We start from the raw sequence: 24,445 nt of genomic DNA, 5'->3' as shown, positions 1-24,445 counted from the left end.
GTTGCCGAGCCTACCTCGCCAATGGCGAGTCGCCATTGAGTATGTAGTTCACTGCAATGGATATTGTATAACATATTTTGAATTCAATGATAAAATATTTTATGTGGTTCTGATTAGAGACATACCGTAGTAACATATATTTTGTAAACAATAACAAATACACTTTGAATTTGATGTAATATATTTAAACTTCAAACTTTCGTTTAGGGATTAAATCAAGTAGTTTAATTAAGCTGATATTCGATGAATATATTATACTAGCGGTTCTCAAACTGTGGTACGCTAAAGACTACATGTTGCCATGTTGGTACACGGAAGGTCTTAAGTAACACTGAACCAGATATTTCATCGCTAATATCAAATCTACAAATCCATGGTTCTCATTGAAAAATTGTTATTTAATTCATACCTTCATTTTTAAACACTAATAAATTTGTATTAATAAATAAATAATAACTTTATCGTAGTATATAACTGCATTTTTATTTAAAATAAATGTATTTAACTATGTAAAGTTTGTATCCTTCTATTTTTAACCATCAGTGGTACGCGACTGATTGATAATATACTTAAGTGGTACGCGAAAAAAAAGTTTGAGAACCCCTGTATTATACTATTATGGTATGCTTGTAATTAAGTAATTTGTTGGTTGTTAGTATTTCTATAAAGCATTATTATTATATTATTATTTTAATTTTAAAATGATCTATTCAAGACAATTATAAATGTCCCATTTTTTATTTTATTTTATACTTTGGACACGCGGACATGCGGTAGTGTAAACGTTTTATTTTTGAAATTAAATGTCTTTAATGTTTATTTATTAAGTCTAAACAAAATAGAAACTTTTAGAGAATATTATACCTAACCAAAGATTTATGGTGAGATTTGCGAGTTCAAATAAAACTACTTCTACTTTCGATATCGCTATCTAATCGTATATTATCATGAATTGTTGAAGTAGCATAATTTATATAAATCGCATAAAAACATGTTAGATAATATCTAGATTTCTCAGTTATTAATAAGAAATAATTAACCAGTATTTTAGAGTTCATCGACACTCGTGGGTGAGATATATACTGAGATTGTGAGAATAAACTAAAATCCGAAAAATGATATATAATCAATGTAATAGAATGTAGAAGATAATATGGAGGAGTAGTTTTTGAATTTATAAAGCACAAGTAAACAAAAAAACATTCATTTTTATACATAATGCTTACAGTTTTCTCTGTTATAACTTGTATGTGTTGTCTGTTGATATTCTTGTGAACTTTCGCAATTTTATTTTGACAATACTAAAACCATAAAATGCAAGAACATTAATTTTGTAAATAGTATACCAATACCTAAAGCGGCTAAAATAACATAACTTATTGCGGCTATTTGTCTTCGTTATACTCTTTGTTTCATTACTAATAGAAAGTATAAGATCTCGAATATTAATAAACATGATATACACTATTACACTGAAACTACATCTAAGAGATTACGAGACACATCTTTATATTTATCATGGCATTTTGTGAACACTATTGTAGTAGTAATATCTTACTGTCAGGCGTCAGCTGATGCCTGATTTATTGGTTTTTAACAAAACAATATTATTTCTTGTTGTTCTTTTATTATTTATCATATTGTGACATGTATATATTATTATAGGTACTCGGGTATATTATACTGACCGATTTTCTCTCGTGAATCGATGCGATTAATAATTACTTGCACTAACGTATACGGTGCAATCATATTTGATTTAACAGGTGAACGACCTTATATAGGAGGTAGGTGAGGGGGTATATAGACATATTTTAATGTTTTGCGGAGCGAATTCACGACAACGGTTTGTTCGCGCTGTCGCCGGCCTTGCAGATGCGAGTGAAAGTTGTGGTGCGTGCGTCCTTCCTTCACCGTTATCGTGTATCGGATAGTCGGATCAAACTAATGTTAGCGAAATGACACACTGTTAAAAAAGAATCTTGTTTCGTTCAAACGTATTACATATAATTATATCATTTATTCACATTTATAAGACTAAACTTTGCACTATATGTTAAGAATATAATAAAATCATTTTGTTAATACGATAAAAGTATTCGTAATACCCATTATCACGGACATTTCCTAATGCGTTGGTTAGTACAATTTGATACTGTACTAACAATAATACTTATGATATAATACTCAAATAAATTTATGATTTTCAAACCCAAAAGCATCCGAAACATTCGTATCACATTGTAGAAAACTTTTTGATTCAAAACATATTTAAACTTTGAGTAAGACAATGTAATGCCTTGCTGAATAATTTAAATTAGACGGAAGTTTACATTATCGAAACGTTTGGAAGTTGTAAATCGATGAAAACATTAACTAGTCGAGTATGTACAGATCAATTTGTTTGTTCGAGGAATTTGTATACTGTACCCATATGCATTAATGCAATTTATTCATTTTATTAATAATAATTAAATAACCTCAAACGTATATTCTAAATTTCAAAACACTCACTTACCATTTACAAAATTAAGATTAGAAATTATATTTTCAGTGTTACACTAAATCACGTGGTTGAAAATAATAACAAATACAAGTGTTTTATATTTTCATCATAATATATATTATATAAGTAAAAGAGAGTGGTTTATTTGCATGTAAAAAAAGTTCCCTCGCAACTGCAGCTCAGGATTTAAGACTAAATCATTAATCAATATAATATTGTTTTTGCTGAATATATAAAGTTATTAGGTATAGTTATAGAGTATAGTGGACTATCCAGGGTCTAGCTTTTATCGTTTTAAGAAGATCTATCACGCGTGATTTGATATCGTATTATTGTTAATGTTGTTATTATATAGTTTTTAAAAGACTGAACATATTATACATTATTGTTAGGTAATAAGTACTATTAAATTGTTACTTCAGTATAAATGCAGTGTTTTTATTTTAGACACTTCGATTATTAATGATTATACATTGCTATCATCAATTATTATAATGTCAAACTAGGTGTTATTGCCGATTTAATATACTCTGGATAAGTTTATTGTTTTTAACGTTGTTGAAACGAAATACTCAAGGTATTTCAACAAAATATAGGATAACCTAAAATAGGACTTACATTCCTCATACATTTTCTTTGTGTTTATTTACAATCATTTTAATATTTTATTAAAAATACTGTATCTAAAACAAATTTAAAGAAAAACAATAGGTAGGTAGACTATTAAAATTGTATTATTACCTGTATCGTAATATTAAAAGACAACATAAATCATAGGAGAATTCCCAGTTTAAAAAAAAATGGCTATTATAAAAATAGAAAAGTACTCTACACTAAAATATTTATGTATTTATATGACATATGTAGTAGTAATAGTCATATTGTACATCATTGTAATTTGTCCAAAATCTGTTTTTAAATTTTTCAATTTTTCTAAACCATTGTATATATTATCATATTAAAACTATAAACACATAATATTTAAAAAAATATTTCCTGTAGCTAACTCTCACAGTCATTTTTTTTTGTATTTGTACAACCAAACCATACCTATAACCATATTTATCGTCTTATTTAATATGTTTATTGAAATGTGCTAATTTAAATATACAATAATAATAAAATAACTTATGACTAAATTAAAGTTATTTACTCGCGAAATTTAATATACGTATGTAAATATCAATGTGCATTTAACTATTTGATATATTTTATAATTATAAGTCACAGATCACAAGTTTACTCATGATTATTTCTTATATTTTAAAATTATTTTCGTGGTCACTCCACTTGAACATTCTATTATGTCTAAACCGTTCAAAAGCAACTCAGACCGTCCCCCTTAAGAATATCCATTGAAATACCTAATGCAGGCCTAATGTAATATAATATGTACAATTTACAGACAATTCATCAAGCATAATCATCCCCCTTTTTCTTTAATAATGCAGTTATTCAAAATCTGATTTTTGGAATTTTTCAAAATACTTTAAGAGTATATTTTCAAATACTTGAGATTTGTTGTACTACTTAAGGAGTGTCCTGTGGAGATAGACGCTTCTGTTTTTCAAATGAGAACTCCCTCTTACAACTGTAAATTATTTAGCGGATACATTTTCTGAAAATGTTGATGTATCAAAATCAGAATTCAAACTAACATTCAACTTTATGTTCTGATGATAATAGGTTAGGTTTTGATAATACATTTAAAAAATATGGGGCCTAAAAAGATTTTAAAATATTAGTAATTAATATTGATCTACGTATCAACATTAATAATTTCTAAAAAATCCCCTAGTAATTAATACTAGATCCAATAATGCATGTATTTTATATTTTTATCCAACCATTTGTATATAGACTTCTTATTAAAAAATAACTAAAATCAACATTTTGAGACTTATCATAATATTATAGGATAACTGTTCATATATTTTTTTTGAAAACGGTGCCAGTGTTAGCGACTTTATGAAATGTACTCCATAATAATATAATTATTTTCGAAGGTAAACTGGTATACAACAATTATATTCTCATAAAATTCATAAAAAATTCTAAAAAAAATAAACTAATATAACATGTATGCGAGTATAACTGTAGCAATAATTGATTATTGATGCAAAAATACACATAACCTCGAAGCGTAATAATGATAAAAAAAAAATAAACCTTGAGTGTGTAAACATAAACACCACTTCAAGTAGATAACAGAAAGCGGGAAGGGCGAAAAGCACTCAAGAGTCAAGACTTATATTATCATCGAACACCGGTAATGTATTAACCGGTATACCAAATATGTGTTAGCTATAACTGAAATATATTCATTCAGGGTTATTTGTCAAAAATGCCCACCCCCTTTTTTCTTCCATAACGCACTTATTTAAAATATAGTTTTTGTAATTCTTAAATATACTCGAGGACCATATTATCAAATTGTTGTTTTTTTGTATAACTTATGGAGTGTCCCATGGAAATAGATTCTTTTGTTTTTCAAGTGAGAACACCTTTTCTACTGTAAACTGTTAAGTGGATAATTGTTTCTGAAAATGTTGACTTATCATAATCAAAATTCAAACGAGCAGTTTTTGAGATACTTTACTTTGTGTACAAATAATATTAGTCCTATGATAATTTGTTTAGACGATATGGGGGGGGGGAGGGAATGAATATACCGTAAAAATGCATTCGAGTATAATAAATATTAAAATATATATACAGTATTTATACTATATTTTCATATTTTTGTGAAACGATTGTTAAGAACTAATACAGTAATACTACGCATTTCAATAACTGAGTAACTACCCGTTCAAATTTTGAATAAATCCACAATAATCTTTTTAAAAAAAATATCCACCATATGATTTACGGTAAAAAGGAGGTCCTCATTTGAAAAAAAAACAGAGTTTGTATTGCCATAGAACACCCCTTAAGTAGTACAAAAAATTCATGATTTCAAAAATATTGTCTGAGTACATTTAAAAATTCCAAAAATCAGAATAATATGAATAAATTCATTATTTAAGAAAAAACAGGAGTAATCATGATTGGTGAATCACCCTGTATACATTATAAAGAATACAACTTACGTTATCAATTACCTTATTGTACTCACAGATTAAGACGTATGGTATACTCCTGCTACATTTAACTTTTAAGAAGAATATGCAAATAATTAGCATGCAGTTATTACGCTTTTAGTATTTGAAAAATGTATCACTTTTATCACGGGATATTTAACGAGAGAGTACCAAACGTTAATCCATAAATATAAGGGTCATGTTAATGTTAAATATTTATATTTCTAAAAAAAAATGTTTAACTGAAATTAACACACAGTGCGCATGGATTTTCAGTTTTGCACTACTTTTGATGAAGTTAATACCTGTCACTATTTTCAAAAGAAAATGTGATTTCCTGCCCCAGCACATCCACCCATATTGAACAAATAACATTTCCGCAAGTTAGTACAAGTAATTTCTATGAATTTTACCGTGATATAAGTTTTATACTTTTTTTGCCTTTTAATTTTCATTATCATCAGGGTCATCATATCTAGGAAATTTCAAGGGATATGCAATCTATTAAACTCATAACTCAAATAATATTGGTCAGACACAACTATGATTTGTAATTTGTATTATAATGCTTATAAATTATAATATTATAAAGTTACAAAGTTACATAATATATTATATACATTCTGTATTAAAACGGCGGGAGTGAGTGGGGATAAGTTCCATAACCCCTTCTTTAAAAATACGCCTCAAAATAATGCGCTTATATTATGTAAGTTAGTCGAATTCAACACAATAGTGGACGGAAATGTGTTAATACAAGACGTTAGAATAGCCGCATGATTTTCACTGCAGGATGTTGTGAAAATAATTTCGACCCGCCTAAAAATGTATTATAATTTATTATTAACGTTTTAATATAAATATAATATATGTATGTTACATACGTGATGATGGCGTATGCCGTAGGCATACATTATTATGTGTGCCTGTGTGCATATTTTTAAATTATACGATTTTTTGTTACCCGATTCCACATTTTCACAAATAAATATTGTGTAATGGAATCAATTACTATTTTTTATTAATAGTACATAGAATAACGCGGCTTCGCCTGTGTGTAAATATAGCCATATTGGTGTATCTCGGTTTGAATGTATCTCAGTTTTATCTACCTCAGTTCACGAGCAAATCGGTGTCAGTGTACCTAGATTTGTAAATTATTCGACCTAGGCGGGCAACCGCAAGTCGCATATTAGATTTAGCACTTGGTACATATATTATATTTTTTAAACTACTCTCTAAACTTTTTTGATATTTCTAAAAACAATCTCTGAGGTTTCACTTAAAATCAAAAGTTTTTGAGTATATAAGCTATAAATATAAGTTTGGTTTTAAGATAAGTTTATTTAATCGAGACCATGTAAACGTGATTATTTGTTGCATACTTAATGCTTATACCAAATGGCAACTATTTTAAACAGACAAAAGGTTAAAATTTGCATCGTGAATCTCAAAATATTGAAAATCCTTGTTATTGGAAGACTTCTTTAAAATGCGGATTTTGAATAATTCGTTCTTGATGGGTATCTATATTGTAAAACGAAACTATACTGACCAAATATTCATACTTAAACATTTATACTCAAAGCTTCTGGCTAAGCGATGATAAATCAGTCAGTCACTTAAGCTGAACTAGGAAAATTTTTCTGGGTAGGCTAGAACTGTATCAACAACACAGACACTGACAATAGTTAAAAACTGAGGGCCTTAATTGTGCCTATATGGTCAGTCTGTCCAAATTATTTTATACACAAACACATAATATATAGATTAAAAAACAGATTAATACATATTTACATTTTACATTGAACTCATTTTTTAACAACACATCGTATAGATAGGTACATTATTTTTTTTTAAACTTAATATTACTACAACTGTTAGCTGTGATTAACAATAATAAATATGTAGCTAATTCAATACAGACGCACCACAGAATGAAAATATATACATTTTAAAATCTTATTCTTCACAAACCAAAATTTTAGTTAAAACGACCACAATATTTTTAAATTTATATCAATTTTAAGTTAATATTGTCTAAAATAATCATTGTAATTTGTAAATAAATCAATATGAATTAAATATTATTCAGGTAAGTCGTAAGTATAGAATTTACATGACATATAAATTATAATAGTATATAATAGTGGGTACTATAAAGTACCTATTAGTATCTAAAATATAAATGTATGCAATAGTGAACTGCTGCAGTCTGAAGCCTTCTAGAGTATTAAAACGTTGGATTATTAAAGTTGCATTTCTCCCAATAATAAATAATACATTTATGTTTGTGTTTGGACATTTGGAGTGATGTTCTTAATGTTATCAAAAAGTTTAACTTAGTGAATTCTAAAGAGTTGTTGTAAATTGTAATAGCTCAACGATAAAATCAGAATTACACAAAATTCACTGTTGCAAAATCATATTTGAATTTATTACCGAGTGGGAGATAGATTTTGTGGAAGTGTTAAGATGACTATTTTAGATTCTGAGTAAATCAAGGAATATATTATACAATTTTATATTTTTTTTTATATCTATTTCTCTGAACATCTTTTTGTGTAAAAAAACTGTGCTTTTAAAGTTCAAAATAATCTAAGATGCCTACATCGAGTCTAGTAAGTTGTTACTTTGAAGTTTTATAAGTTAATTTTTTTAGTTTCTCAGTACATTGCTTGCCTTACTACACGTGTAATAAAAATGAAAACCAATAAAACGTACGGGTATTTTTGGAAAAAATATTTTAAGAAAATGTTGTTTGCTTAAAATAAACACGCTTCATCATAAATAGTTTTTTTGGATGGGAAATTCGACGATTGTATTATTTTTGTTTTCCAATTAGTATCGAGCAAATATTAGGACTCATAATGTGCCTAATTTTTTGCGTGCGTTTCATTTTTATGAATTATTATTAATTTATACTCAAATTTTACTATTACGACATACATTATATTATTATAACATAACATTTTTTTAAATTAAATGTCCAAGTGCAAGATTGTTTAACTTATAACATAATAAATGCGAGGATGATTACATCTACTATTATAAATATATTAAATTGATTATATTTGCGCAGTTAAATTCTCATTTCAGAACATGAAATATTATTTACGATAATAAAAGCCGTACAAAATAGTATAAATAATATAGATGAATGGTATCAAAAAACAGTTTTCATTGGAGTTTAAAGTAAAAACTTAAAAGCGAAAAGGTACCAAATTTTAACATTGTGTTTGCTGCTCTATTTTTCTCACGCATTAAGATTTAAGAAACTGTTAAGAAAGTTATAAAAGCCCTTTCAAAGACACAAAACTCTTTATTTGAATTGATTTACAACATTTATAGCGTTTACTAGTGCTATGAAACTTTTTGACCAATAAATAACATAATAGTAGATGTTTATACTATAACTATTATTAAAAATACAATTTACAAGTAGCAATTAATTATCATTCTGACGATCTTATTTTTCAGCAAGTGAAATGAAAATTTTAAAAATAGTGTATACATAGCTCATTAAGATATATTTGTAAACAATTGATTCTGTATAAATCTATTTTTAATTTTTATCAATTTTAAAAGCTTTGGTTAGATAAATTAACCTTGTATGTTCGATAAGAGCAAGAAAATGTTTTCTAATAACTGATTTTTAGAAGAATCGTTTTATTTCTTTGGAACCTAAGAAAATAATATTTATTAGAAGTTTATAAGTGCTTAACCGAGTCATTTTATTACGAGTTTCAATCATTAATAACGTTAATTAACGCATTAAATATTTCAATTTACAGTAAAACATTTATTTTTCATGGTATTTAAATTTTTAATATTTTTTTATTAATTTGGAAATATTTATAAAAAGTGTATAGTTAAAACTATCTAGGTATATTTACGAATACATAAGTTTTTTTTTCAAAGTCACATTTAAATAAGATATGAATACTAACAAAATAATTTTATTTTCGTGAATCAAATAGAGTTTGACCTACAACTTTAATATACGTACGGAGAAACTCAAAAACATTCATTTGTTTATTCACTACATTTTATTTGTTGGTTTTTGGCATAAACACATATATTACGTTCGGTAAACATCGCAGTTCATAGCCCGTAAATGCAACAGCAATTAGTTTGTTGGAAAAAAACTTGTCATTATAGATGGTATAAATTGGTTCAATAAAAACGAACGTAACATAACCAAACATGTTCTGGAGAAATATTCAATCATTCCTATTCATTCATTGTTATGCCCATTAAAAGTAGATATTTAGAACTTTAAAGTACAACGTATGCTACTTCACCTAACGTGAGTTATGTTATAGTCTTATAGATACTGCATACTATTATGTGTGTGATCATGTATTCATGTGGAAGAAGGAAAAAACTTCTCTCCCAACGTTTTGAGTCATTGTGTTATTTTTTATTCCATACAATTTATATCATTAACAAAAAACTGTTGATACCGATTTAATTTATATTAAATGAATCGCATTAAAACTAAATTGGGGATACTTTGGTAATTAGATCAATGCCCATCCGATTAACGTATTTTAAAAATGTCCTTTCTAATATCAATGAATTTTATCGAATTTTAAGTTTTGTTAACTCAAGAGGATGTCAGCTAAGTCTCTCTGACCAACACGTGACGTAGTTTTGTGTTGTTAACTTTAATATTAGAGGGAATTTATCTAGAACGAAAATTTGTTATGTTGAGTGGGCCCGGGTAACAATATAGGAAAACAAAGAGTGCGCTGACATCCTCTTAAGCGTTTAATTAAGTCTATTGGTCGATTGACTTTATAAAGTAATCAGCATATGACATAATATTATATAAAATATAATATACAATCTTAATATCATAATATCATATAAAATATTATATATAATCAATCGATTTTATAATAGTTTTGTATATAAATTCAATGTTATTACAATGCTCAAAATGTAATGGGACATTTTGGAGGGGTTGACTTTGGCATACATTTTCAATTTTATGCAGGAAAATTATTTAAATTGTAAGATAGTATTCCCAAAACATTAAGTGCAAGTGTGGGCAAGACCCTTTGGCACTATATATTTTTAATTAATTTCAAGAGTATCCAAAATTTCATGTCGTCCTGCAGCATATCAAACAAATATGTTATTTCTGAAAGATGCGTGATTTATTGTGGTTGAATTATCTGTTCAATGATTATTTTAAGTTAAATATTTGTGCGTAGAGGTATACATTACGATTATTATGACATATAATCATATAAATATAGGCTGTCGGAGGTTCAAAATTATATTATTAAACAATATATATATATTTTATATTATTATTTCAACTGAATTAATTGCTTATTTGTAGTAATATTTATTTCGGTTAAAAAAATATGATTAGGCTGGTTTTATTTTTCTGTCAGATTAAAATTATTACGAAATATTCTTCAATTGTTTATTTACTGTGGTTTCTAATGACGATTGGTTGTTATTTAGAAAAATATCACGGAATTGTTTAACTTTATAGGAAATAAGGAATCGATAAGATTTCATTATTATTATGAACTAAATGTTGTAATATTAAACCATATCTAAATTGGGTTGTTGTTTGTTTTGACTGCAAGTAATAAAAAAGCATAATATACAAACACATCACCTTGTTATTAATTGAAAAAATCCTTGGCTTTACTGCTTTAGTTTTTTGAGTCAGTGTGACGTGAGTGAACTTGTTGACTGTTGTTTTTCTCGTTTTAACGTTTTAATTATATACCTGCACAGCAAAATAACTTATGTTGATGTAATATATACTGTAAAATCAGGAACATAATTAATATTGAATGCAATTCAAGTGTTTCTAATAGTTATGATCATTGTTTATTAAAATATTACTTACATACAGATTAATATATAATTTGAATATCTCCAAACACCAATAATCAATGTATAATATTGCATATATACCTAATGTGTGTATGTATTAATTATATATAATTTAATATTATGTTTAAAATTACCAAAATATTTTTGGTACGCATGCTATAACCCAATAAATAATAATAAACCAAATAACAAACTATATAACTAGGTACGTAATTACTGGCGCAGTGTTCCTAAAAAAAACCATGATTCATTATATATTAGGGAACTACAGCAAAATTACCCTTTTTCTAAAAGTCGATATGTTAGCAGTGCAAAAAAAAATTAACTTATAGAATCTGCAACAAAACTGATAAGAGACATTAATACATTATACAACCTACATAACCTAGCATATGTGTCATGTAGGTACTATATAGGACATAGGTAGTAGGCACCTAATATTGTTCAATCAATTATGTTATATATTTCGTACAAATTGGTAAGGTAAATTCAAATGTATTTTTAAGTTTTGACCTAACATTGTAAATACTATTGGTTCCTTTACTTGTGATAATAATGTCTTAGTGCAAAGAGATCTACTTATACTTACTTAAATAAATTGCCACAGTTTACATATCCACTTTTAGAAAAAGGATAATTTTCAGTTTACCATCTTTCTATATTAGATGCAGAGGCTGCAGGTGTCACCCCATTTAATCCAAAGTAACCTTTTTCTTTTTCCAAATTACGATTGTGGGCCATAGAAAGTAGGTGGTAAATACTGTTTTCAATGGTTATTATAACTACATAAATATACCGATTGCGTCTTAAGAATATTGATAAATGATGATATAAATATTATACAGCTCATTCAAGCGAACTTACAATATTTGGCTCAAATATTCTAAAAATTAAGTTTTTATGGGAAATTTAATTCATTATTTTATACTTCACAGTTTCACATCCAAGTATCTACCTATATTTCAATTTTTACAAATTGTAAAACAATGGCAAACATGAGAACCATTCAATTTTGTATTTTAAAGTTAGGGGAGGATATTCCCCCTCACCTATTCCACTGTGAGTACATTTTCCGGCCAAAGATTAGTGAAAGGCACCCCCTCTCTACACCACACTCTCATGCACGTACACCATATTTGGTCTGAAAACGGTTAACAAAACTATATAGGTACACCATATATGGCCATATATATATATATTTATTTACTATATCAAAACTATAGTAATGAGTAATTGAGTCCTAAAAGTCCTGTTAAAAGTCATATTTTATTGATTTTATTGATTTTATTGACAATAATATTGACATCTCAAAAACAAACGATAGCTGCTGTCGTTCAAGAAGATTTGTTATAACCAGTAGTGTTATACTTGGTAACAACCATTGGTTACAACCACGTTAGGTAATAATATTGGTTACAGTTTTGTACAGCATGTAATATTTTTCACTTTTAAATTATGCCCATGTCATATTTCCACTTGCATTCTCAACAAAATATTTACCCATACCCAAAGTTATTATTGGACATAATAATCAATAGGCAATAGATAAATAACATTCAATGGTTTCCTATAATTTATCTATTAATAATAAATTATTGTTATTAAATACATAACGTTAAATAACGAGCGAATAATAAATTTAAACAAAACATTTTATTTAATCTACATATTTTGAAAATATATACAAATAAGATTATTATTATAGTATTGTTATAAATATGTCCATTTTTTTCTGATGGACTTATTATTACGCATTAAAATTATATAGGTACTATATATTATATTATTTTATCATACTATATATTACAGAATATCAATAAATTTGTAATAATTTGCACTGATATGACATATTTAGTCCTATTTTAATATATTTATACCATAAACTTATTCACACCGTTTTAATATACACCATTAAAAGTTACTGTTCAAATCAGATTAATATACATGAACATATTGATACGGTTAGTCTAATTTATCAAATGGTTGATGCGTTCTTTAGTTTGGTGAATCTAGATACCAAGAACAGTTCATTGTGGACTACCAGTGGTGGTCAAACGGTGGTGAGTGGGGTAGGTCCCTCATGGCTTTTTTTTCAATGTTTAATTGTTTAAGACCTGACAATCACATTTCTAACAATAAAAAAATCAACCATATACTCCTCCCCCCGTAACAAAATCGTTTGACCGCCACTGTAGAGCAGTGTAGACTACCGTAATAGTATAATATAGATAGTTAGTTTTAGAAGTGGCAAAGGTGTGACAAAGAATAGATAGTATATGTGGCTCACGTGAGAAGACAATTTCAGTCTTTGAAAAAATGCAACATTGTGTGGTACACGTGGCTGGTGATTGAAATAGCTCACTTCCCGCTTTTGCCTAACATATTTTATTTCTGGTGGCTATTATTTTTTATTTGATCTTCGTTACACTTAAAAGTTGATTTTTCTCCACCATCATTATTTATTATAATATTATTCTATGCGTTCTTATGAGTTATGAAGGACTATAGCCTATATAGGTTTCTGTTTTATTCCAGAGTTCTAGAATATATTTTTCAAAACATATTGGTTTTGCAATAGGTACCGAACATTATTTTGTAGGGTCTCAAGTTTTCCACCCCCATGCGGCCAAGCCCACTTTTCAGGTACCTCTATGGCCCTAAGTATAAGTACGCCATAAGTGTTTGATTATACTTTACAAATTATTTCAAACATTTATATTTTTAAATTAGCTAATATGTACAATATGACATTGTTAAGAATTTTTAAATCACAACGGTCAATAAATGTACCTATAGCCACTTCTATGTGATCTCCATCGCCCACGTAACACATTATATTCATATAGAATGCATGTGTGTTGTGTATACTAAACTATGTTTTTGAGGGCCCCTCAAATTAATATATTCCAAAAAGCCGTACACGCCCTGTAATGAAGTGCGTTCTACCAAATACCATTTCATTGTAGTAATTTATTTTTACATATAGTAAATAATAATATAAATTACAATTTAAAATGTATACAAGAGGCGAAGTTGATTTAATTATTTTACCATTGAAATTAAATATGTATGTCATCATACGACGTAAATTATATCTAATATACAATATATAAACATTAATCGTGTATAGGTACGCTTATTGCGTTCACTAGTTCTGGGCGACCGGCGAATATTGTCTTCCATTGCGATTATGAGAAATAATTCGTGAACTACAGTGAAATTATTGTAATTTAAACGATTTACGCAAAGTAAGCTTTTATCTGCAGTAGTCTGCATACGCAATAAGACTATAAAATATAATGTAACAACTAGTAGTAGTTTTGGAACTATATTATAGTATATTATTATAGACGATGGTTCTGTAAGATATTTGGGGGAGGGATCTCAAGTATTTGGAAACAAATTTCCCATCTGTCTGACCGTTACAATATTTTACTTTTTATAGAACTTTTTTTCTATGATAATAAAACCGACCGGACTGAACAGAATAAATAGAATATTTTACATTACATTTTTCAAACTACCGTCTACGCTAAATCACGACGTAGTTTAGTAGTTCGTAGTTCATATCAAAATTAATTACAAATTAAAATTTTGAACAGTATAAGTGAACTAAAATCTCAACACTTAAGTAAGAATTTTTCCCATCATTTTTTTAACATCCAAAGTCCAGTCCAGTTCAAAATTTAAAGTTTTAGCCATTCGTCTAAAATTCAATAAAATGCAAAAGAAAAAATATCTTTGGCTTGAATAAATTATTGGAGGGCCTGAGCCCCCGTAAACCTCCCCCCTCCCCCCAATCATCACCTATGTTTATTAAAAATTGTAATGTATTATGTTGTTATTATGTATATTGTATAATAAATATATATATATATATGTTCCTACATCCACGACCCACGCGTTAGCTTTAACTTTTATTCATACATTGAGGTTTCAGATGATCGATTTTTATACCGACATTAAGTCTATCTATCTACAAGATGTTGCTATGTTACGTTCGAATATAAAATATATTTTTTATTGTCATGTTGGTATTTATATAAAGTGATTTACCGAGCATGCACACCTCATTTCTTTCATTTTATAATGAATTTATTTAAATTCTGATTTTTGGCATTTGTAAGTAATTATTTTTAAGGACCATATTTTCAAATACTTAGAATTTTACACCAAAAAAAACTTTGACCTATGGTGATAAAAATAATTTTTTCAAATGAGAAGCAACTTTACATACAGTTAAATACGAAGGAGACGATTTTCTTGAAAATGTCCGCGTATTCAAATCAAAATTCGAACGAGGTTGAAAGATGTTTTGAAAATTATAATAATTAACATTAATCGGTCAACATTTTATATTTTCTAAAAATTATCTGAGCTTAAGTCCTAAACTAAATATTATATCTATTTTGTAGTATTGTAAAACCATTTTTAATGACTACTATTCTTAACATGTTATAATACATTTTAATAACTCAGAAACTACTTGTTCGAATTTCGAATTAGGGACATCAACATTTTCCAAAAAATCATCATCTTCATAATTTTTGAAAATATGTACCTTTAAGTATACCGGTACTTAATGATTGCAAAAGTCAGAATTTGAATAAATGCATTATTAAAAAGTAAAAAATGGGATTGAACATGCTTGATATTTCCTATACAATTTATGGGAAACTACTAAACTTGACTTTGTCCGTGGAAATATAGAGTTATTGGTGGATTTTAGTTTGAGTGTATTGGTACCTCAGTTCAAAGGCATGTCCGTGTCGGTGTAATCATATACTTGAACCCGTACCTGTATAGATATATGTATTTATATTTAATATATGCGCGCGTATATAATCGACGTATTATTGTATGACGACTGTACCTGCATTATAATATATTATATACAATAACATATAGTATTTGTTGTACGTACATAAGTACATTTTGTGTACCGATTATTCAAATTAAAAACAATTTGTCAGGATCCAAGGTCGGATCCCGTACAATGCACTGTTTAACATTACGAGCATGATGAATTCGTCGACCGTATGTCCTCATACGCATTTAACGTTTGCATGTATATATATATATATTAAATTTAAAATAAACAAGTGGGACTTTCGTTTATGTGTATAGAGTATGATACCGCGGTGACGAGATGTGTGAGTGTGGTGGATGGGTGACGATAAGTACAACTTAATTTTGGTACAGCCATGCGATCGTGATTCATAATTCGGCTGCAGTCATATTACATCATCGCACAATATTTTCGTATATTATCTGGTGAATAAAATTCATATTACAACTAATTAGACTATAGCTTTATAAATATTCGATCTGCTGTGCGCACTGTAGCATAGCTTTCCCTAATACGCATGGACAATACGTAATGATGGTGATTTATTTTGAATTAATTATACGCATGTGTGACGGGGACCGCCTGCTAAGTCCTGCTGCAGGATTTTTGTGCCATCAAACAGATTTTTGTCACTTTTTGTAAAAGTATACGATTACACATGAATATTAGATTGAATATGAACATTGGATACCCCAGATTTGTGATTTGAACAAAATGTTTCAGCACAACTTAATGTATGACTTTGTGATGGTTTTGGCAAATCGTTTCGATCACTTACAACACCCTACTATACGTGGTTTAATAACAAATTGTGGATTTATAGTGAATAAATAATAAAAATCCTACAGTTATTTACACACTTTGACGATATAATAAGTATTATACACACACAAAAAATTATAAAGATATAAATGTGAAATAAAGTATAAATATGTAACCTACACAATATAACAAAACGTGCGTTCATACAAAACAAAGCACTAAGAACTCCATTGGGTTATGGTTTCTAATCATTATTCGTTAGGTATAGATAATTATGTTCATATTAATTATTAGGTATTCGATAATAGGATGGTTTAATAATAATCTACTTCGGCGTTTGACGATAGCAGTATTATTAAAATAATAAAATTCTGAACGTGCCAAAGACAATAACATATAATATATTAGTATGAGTATTTTACTAAAATAAATTATTGTCTGATGTCGAGATATATAACGATGACACGCCATTGTTAAAATGAAGTCGAATTTGTCGCGTAAAATGGTAGGTAACCCAGGTACTCGTATATCATTCCTTGGATTAATGAGTTTTTACAGTGTTATTTTACACGTCTGTGCTCAGACAATGCGTTTAGGTACATACGATATCTAAGTATCATAAGATACTTTACAGTTTACACGTACGTAGCGGCTAGCATAATGTATAATGCACCTCGCCAACGTATAATGTGATTTCGCATGAGTATGATATATTGATTCACCTAAAGTCTCGAATAGGTAGTCGAATGATAGTGCAATGGTGATGTTTTAACTTGTTATGAAATTAATTTAATGTAATCACGATTTTAAGGAGTTTTTGAACAAATCGGGTAATGAATTAATGTGACGTTAACCAAATGGCTATGTCCCGCTGCAGTGGAGGGGCAAGTGTTTTGTTTTTTCGATGCTCCGAGTTACCGATAATCAATTTGACAATATTTATATTTTATACTATTACGATGCAGTCAAATAGTCAATATACAGTCGAATCCTACCGTAAGCCGTAAGGAATGTACTTATACTGCCTACAGGTGATGATAATACAATTTCTAGGTACTTCGGCTGGTGAATCATGATAAATAGGTCTGCACTCGTTGAATAAACTGCCACAAAATATTTTAACACTAATTCCGTTTTGCACGTGCGTAGTCTTTCATAATATTTTAATAATTAGTTGTGGTTTATTTAAGTATTATTTTTATTTTTGTTGAGCCGTATAAAATAAAATAAAAACATGTAATTTCAATAATCAATAGGTGTGTTGTATAATATACAAACAATCGAAATAACGAAAAACCCATAAAAAACAAAAGAAGGAAATTTCGCCCTAAAATATATTACATAATACACTTTTTTGAGTTTTATCTTTACCGGACACCTTGTAATAAATGATAAAAATAGAGCGCGGGTCGTAATATTTTTTATGAACCACGAGGGTTTTCGAATAGGTCGCGGTATTCAAACTGCGATAAATTTTAAAACGCCTACCCTACGTGCTAATGGCATGAATGCATGATACGTTATACATTATATGACCATTATACGACCCGAGTACCCGACGAGCAACGTTTTGTAGTGGGATTACCGGATACCGATTTCAACATTTCCTGTGCAACTACGAAGTATGAGGGGTAGTCTCTAATCGCACGACATATTCCCTGCTGGTTACGATTTCTTTTATAATATTATTATTTCTTACACACATACCAAGGTATTATATAATAATGTGTTTTCTTCATCGCACAGGAACCGTGACAACAGCGAAAATTTTGTTTTTTTCACAACCTCCGATTTGCAATGTTATTTTTGTAGTTATCGTCGGCATTACACTAAATTATCATAGTGTACTATGCTCCAGAAGATCTTCAGACTATGCCTGCAATCAAACACTTACCTGCCACATAGAATAATATAGGTGTATTAAAATATTATAATAAAGCGAAAGAGTTTCCGGTTGAAATACCTACGACGTAAAAACGAAACTAGTTACCCTACGGGATGTTGTCGGTGTAATTACATAATAATAATATTATGCGTATATTAAAATATATTGTGTCGTGAGTGAAGAAGCCTGAGAGAGACGGTCGTTTCGTCGGTGGCGGAGAGGGGTGCTTAAAAACGAAAAAAACAAAACAATAACAAATCCCCCTCCTTGCGCAGCAGTTCAGAGTGGGAGTGGCTGTTCATAGTGGTTGTAGGTCAATATTGCGCACTACATCATAATATTATAATAGGTACTTTGTAGGCTGTTATTCTAAACAAAATAATAATACATTCTTCCCTTTTATTCCGAGTTGCCGGTATTTCGCCAACAACCATATACTAGCGATATCTTTTCATAACTTATCCGAGTGGAAGTGTATATTGATTTCGATACTGCGCAACTAAATTGTTGGCAATAATATAAATATACTAGGTATCTATTAAACCATATTGGTTACCATTGGTAAGCTTTTTGAAATTCGTATCCTACCCTGCAGTGCGTATATATTACAAATACCTACATAATATGAATATATCCTTTTTTTCTTCCTGATATTGTTCGGGTGCACGATTCGTCGTCTAGCAACCGCCTATTTAAGTATTATTAAACTTCCTATATTTGTGCGAGAGGAAAAAAGTGAAAACTTACCTTTCGGTCAGATAGATACTCAAATATAGGTGCGCCGTACGCGTTAACAACCCAGAAACTAAATTTGTAAATCCCACGCGGAAGTTAAGTTAATTGTATCATATAGTTTCTGAAAAGACAAAAATATTCTTTTCAGAGAGAGAAATGTTTTTTTATGTGTATAGGCTACGTATTTTTTTTGACCATGTTTTATTTATACAACCGTGAATTATTTATTAATTTATCGTTTTGACGATATTTTGAACCCTTTATTTCTTCATAAGCACGAAATCAGTGAATCTTATGACGTTGGAGAGCATTTCGTATGTAAAATTGTAGACATATAAATGTACATAAATTATCTAATTCTGGGAGCCTGTGGGTAACTCCAGTACGTATAACTTAATAATTTATGCACCTATAGTTATATGTACAATATGTGGGGAAGTACACAATGTCCACGAGCGTTTAAATTATCACTTTTTCCGTATGAATTTAAATATTTTAAAATACGAATTGGAATCATAGAAAAACAATTTTGGAAATTCGGAAGGTCGTTCCTGAATTGTTGAATGTGATAATTATGCGGAAAAGTGTCAGATTCACGCATGGAATTTTTTTGATAAAGATTTTATGAAATATTGTAAGTTTGGTATGACTATATAACACTTAATACTTTTGCATCAACCTTCATACTAATTGCAATTCTAATGTATCGTTACGTCTAATGTAGTAGATTCACAGAACACTTAAAGCATTTTATAAATTTTCTTGAAATTTGAGGGAGGACCCTTAGACCTTAGTCTTCTCCAAGTTACACCACTGGGTACAACTATACTCTAAATAGTACCTATAGTTTATTAAATGTAAGATGTGGACAATAAATCGTATTTGTCCATCTCACCATCATTCTTAAAAGGATATGAATCCGATCATTTTCAACAATAAAAATAAGTTCACAAATGAATCAGAATCAAAGGTTAATAAGGTTTTTTATTTAGAATTTTGAGTAAAAGGCTTATTAAGAAATGTAATGAAAAAATTTCGTTTGTATACATATCATAAGTAGTATGCTACATTGCTATTATAGTGTTATTGTTATACTAATATCCATGGCAATAGCAAACCGTTACAAAAATCGTCTAATTTTTGTACACCCAAAACTACAAAAGTTATGTATACTTCATTGATATAATACACATCGTTTATAGACGCAAAAAAACTGGTCACGAAATTGAATATAGTTATAAAGATACAAATCTACCTCTACCTAGCAACGAATGACTCGTTATTTTTTGCGTCCGAGTATAGTTATTAAGCATATGCTATTCATTATTGTAATTTGTAGCTGTATTATAACATTAACGGTATGAATTATTATTAAGACCGTTCGCATAATCATTCTATTTTAACTTGCTAAGCTACTAGTTTATAATGGTCTACAGATATTAATACATTATTAAACTGCAAACAGACAGTCTGGGGTGCTGTAAATGTTAATTGTCTAACCGCTCTAACCCTCTAGGCTCTATGCCTCTACGGCTCTACAGCGTATATTGCACGCCGACTGTGGTGGTATAGAAAAAGTTGGTCTTGTCATTATTTTGTTTCAAACGACTTTCGACAGTAAACAAATTACACTGTACCATGTGTCGGTTTTATTTTTAAACTCGTATGCTATTATGTATTATTATTGTATGCGTATGTATACAAGCTATTAACTTGCCTCGACGATACCTATCATATTGTATACGAGACCATTTCCTGAAACGGTTATCGAAAGGTAAACACTCGAATCAGTTAGTTGCACGGATTAATTATTATTATATTCTATACGCTTCCCCGGATCAAGTACGCTTACCTACTATAATATATTATTATATTATTATAATATTATGCATACTTGCTACATGCTTAACCACTACCAGAAAGACACACCCACTCACCTACCTATACGTACGAACGTACTCGTCGAGTGCATGATTTTGTTCGGTGAAATTCTGTAGATCTAACAGAACAACACAGGAACACAATTTAATGATTATATTATTATTATATTCGTCGTATTCCAACTTCAGATTAAACGCGGATTACGAAATTATGATGGTTCTCAGAAAAACTAACGAGAGCGGGGTGTTCCAAGACTACCAACCATATATTTTGATAATAAAATAATATTATTATACTATATTGTTTACTGTGTACGCGTAAATTACGGATATACATTATTATATTAAACGTTGTACGCTATTATATTCAGTTTAATATGAAATTTTAAACGATAAAAACTGTGTTCGATCCGAACCTTTTATAGTGATATGTTTTTAAATATTATTATTATTATATTATATATATTATATGTATATAAAATGACGTGTCTCCATACATACTCCATGCATCGAGTTTTTTCTATCATTTACGGACGATAATAATATTATTGTTGTTATTATGAGATATGATCGAGCATACTCGCGATAAATAATAAACATGTTGTGTGCATACTAATATGTTTATCTACCATCGGGCTCTCAAATCGTTATGATTGAATAAAACGAAACTCAAATCTGAGTTTTCAAGTGCTAACTTCTATATAATCTGACTGTGTGAAAAATAACAACTTCATCTTTTTATGACATAGATTCGTTTCACTGTACTAATAACATGAGACACTCAGACTGAATGCGAAATAAATGTAACGTGATACCAAACGATATCGAAGCGCTACACTAGGTAGTAAATACTTCATAGCAGACGCCAGACGGTAGTCTAGTACGCAGAGGTGTCGGAAAAACGTACAGGTAGGTTATAAAGAAGTATATGTATAAGATTTTGGTGAAACCTTAACCTGATGCTGTACACATAAACATGTATTATAAGTAAATGTTTTATTAGATTCTAGTGGTTTAGTAAACATGACAAATTATGCAGAATGCAATTTGAATTAAGCATTTGCTCAAACTGTTATAATCAAATTGAAAAAAAATATTTTTTTTTTTTGTTACCACCATATTGTACGGACTTTTTTGTGAGCATATTCAAATATTTTTCTTTTAATATTACACGGGTATTCTCAAGCTCAGGTGTATTGAATAAGCGGAGAAACAATAATAAGTATTATAATATTTGTGTTTGGGGAAATATAAGAAACACGATGGTTGTACATAATTCAACATTGGGACCACTGAAGCATATATTTCGGGCGAAACAATTGGCATTTTGATCTCATGAGACGGTGCTATGAGATTTTTTTTCCAAAAATCCTGGCAAAACAGTAATCGTGAAAAAAGACGGTGGTGACTGGTGGTGAGCAAACGAAATACTTGCCAAACAGGCTGTACAGTGCACAACACGTGGGTGATCGGTGATGATCACAACGACAACAACAATAATATTATTGTACGACTCCTGTGAGACGACACGCATGCGCATTAGGGGTATTTTCATTATTATTGTTATTAAAAACTGTTTTGCTTCTGGTTCCTATTTTCTCTCCAGCTAGGCAGCGATGCGATCACGTTGACCTTGGACCGGCGCACCGTTGGTGGTGGCGGCGGCGGCGTTCGGGGTGTGCCGTCGCGTCTTCTGTGCGTAACCAACCAAATAATATTTATATATTTTTAAGACGCAGTTTTTTCATTTCTCTAACACATACAAGTATACAACAACACAGCCGCCGCCGCGTGGCACGTCATGCGTATCGTCACCGCCGAAGCGTGCGTGTTTACCGTCGCACGTCTTTAGAGATTATAGTAAAAAATTGCTTTTTTTTTATGTTTTTATGATTGTTGAAGATAGAACTCGGAAGTGTATAAATCGTAATTTTATGACTTTTATAAATAACAAAATATTATATTAATGAATAGTTAATATAACATGAAAATTAAACCCCCTTCTGAAATTAAAAAAAAAAATTATATTGATAATTGATATACCACCCATTGGAATTTCAATGTGGGGGGGAGGGGGCTAAATCCATCACAGGTCCCTGTATAAATACGCTATTATACAGTGTCTACAGTATAAAGCTATTAAACTCTATACCTACATAATATATAACATACCTTAACGAAGAACTTTACTATGATATCCAAATTGAATTCTAATATTGCATTAATATGCGAGAATTTGTTGTCGCATGTAAAATCTTGCATTAGTTATCGTTAAAAGAATGATGACAATATCCGTTTGAGATGAATGGATCACAAGATCGGTGATTTAATATATTATAATACCTAAACGACAATTTACACTGAAGCAGGCGGTACTGGAGTACCTATATTGTCCGATTTATTTATCATCTCATGACATGTTTATTGCAGTATTGCTATTGCACTATTGGATCAACATCATAGGCGTATTTCGAAATATTTAATATGAAGAAGGGTTTGGATGGTTTTTCTGCGCATTAGCACGTCCACTGTTTAAGATACATTAATAATAATAATAATAACATACTTTTTAAATATTTAATTCAAAAATTCAAAATACCTCATTTTATAAATTATAAGTTTCAAAAAAAGTTCATAAAATATTAACTTATAATTATTGTAAAAAAGTATGAAATTTTACATAGAGAGGTTTTTGAGAAAAGGCGAACCAGGTTTCACTTCCACTCCATAAATACACCCCAGTACTGTTGATACATTTCCCTATAATAGATAGGTCAGGGTAATAGTTATATATTTATATCGAAATACTAAACATGGTTATTCGAAAATGACAGTTCGAAAAATATCTAGACACACTTTTATTTTCTTATGCATCCTGAAAAT

General features: G+C 29.3%; 1 long non-coding RNA gene across 3 annotated transcripts; it reads right to left on the bottom strand.

Moving 5' to 3' along the window:
* Positions 1 to 1,149: 1,149 nt before the first annotated feature.
* Positions 1,150 to 19,139, bottom strand: LOC111035169. Of its 3 annotated transcripts, none has more exons than XR_002604624.1 (5): positions 19,026 to 19,139; positions 18,770 to 18,956; positions 11,228 to 11,341; positions 1,689 to 1,966; positions 1,150 to 1,301 (listed from the first exon to the last, which is right to left on the bottom strand). It is a non-coding gene; the product is annotated as an uncharacterized LOC111035169 (long non-coding RNA). The 3 variants fall into 3 exon arrangements; XR_002604625.1 differs by having other exon boundaries at positions 19,030 to 19,133; XR_002604626.1 differs by lacking the exon at positions 1,689 to 1,966.
* Positions 19,140 to 24,445: the final 5,306 nt, after the last annotated feature.

Source organism: Myzus persicae, unplaced genomic scaffold, assembly GCF_001856785.1.
Source record: "Myzus persicae strain clone G006 unplaced genomic scaffold, MPER_G0061.0, whole genome shotgun sequence".
NCBI lineage: Eukaryota > Metazoa > Arthropoda > Insecta > Hemiptera > Aphididae > Myzus > Myzus persicae.
This window is presented reverse-complemented; position numbering and strand designations above follow the sequence as displayed.